We start from the raw sequence: 1414 nt of genomic DNA, 5'->3' as shown, positions 1-1414 counted from the left end.
TCCACTGTGTGGCGTTATTATTTTTCTATAATAATGCCCTTTATATAAATATTTGACCGTTGACTGAACACTATTCAATTTTTTTTCTCCGTGTTTTTCTCCTTGTCTCCGTATTCTTTCTGTTGAAGAGCGTAGCTCGAAACGTCAAAGACTTTCCGTATTCCCGAGCGTCATACTAATATATCCTTTTGTTATTTACACCACCTGTCCTCGTCTGTTGTTATTATTTGTATATTCTCCCATATATATATATATATATATATATACTTTAAGTTTATTTACAGGAAAAACTTTTGAGTACGCATATAAAAACACCTACTTTATTATGTCAGAAATGGTCTATTGATTCGAACGAGCAAGAACAGTTATATAGGATCGTATCGAGCTGTGAGGATACAATCATCCCAGATATGTGGGGTATGGTAACAAAAAAAATCATTTTTAGGGAGTTTCATACCTGAATTTGGAAATACCGAGAAAATAAACAGTGGTACAAGTAGACAGTTCTCTGCAAACAATTCTTTCTGTATAAAACACTATCTGAAAGCTCCACTGACCAGGACAGTTACCGGAACCTCGTACAGGTGAAAAATATACAAGTAAATAATAGATAACGTCTGTCAAAATGCGCTTAGGACGTATGAACCTCTTAAGAAACATCTTGGAGACAGTGTAATATATATTTAACGAGAGTAATTGTAAAATAAACTGTTTCTATAAAAGGAATTCAAACATGTGCGTTTGAAAATAATTCAATTTTTCATTTTCATATAATCTGTTCTTTTTAGGTATGAGACTTTTTCAACGATGGATTTCTTTATTTAACTTATTTAAAACATATAATACTCTGCTAGATATCAAATTAGCTTGAAATATGACAAGGCACGAATACGGAAATTTTGTTGAGAATCAAATCATCTCAAATGAAAATATCGAATGCAGTATTACTTTTCGCAGTTTAGTTCTTAAAACATCTCATACAGATTTTGATTTGATTTCAGAACGCATATCTGATAATGATCAATGTGAAATTTATATATATGTGTGAGTGTGTGTGTGTGTGAGTGTGTATGTATGTGTGTATTTATGTGTGTCTGTGTGTGTGCATGCATCTGTGTCTGTCTCTGTGTGTTCAAGATATAATTTCAGTGCAGACACACACAAACACAAGTATCCACTCAGACACTTGTATGAGAATACAAATAGATACTACATATTATATGTAACCGGGTGTTGATCCATGCATGCATACATACATACATAATGAATACATACATACATCAATACATACATACATGAATACATACATACATACATACAAACATACATACATACATACATACATACATACATACAAACATACACACTTACATATAAAGGTAAAGGCGTACTGAAACTTGGAAGTTAAACTAAT

The sequence above is a fragment of the Octopus bimaculoides genome, chromosome 4 (genome assembly GCF_001194135.2).
Source record: "Octopus bimaculoides isolate UCB-OBI-ISO-001 chromosome 4, ASM119413v2, whole genome shotgun sequence".
Taxonomy (NCBI): Eukaryota; Metazoa; Mollusca; class Cephalopoda; order Octopoda; family Octopodidae; genus Octopus; species Octopus bimaculoides.
Note: the sequence above shows the minus strand (reverse complement) of the source record.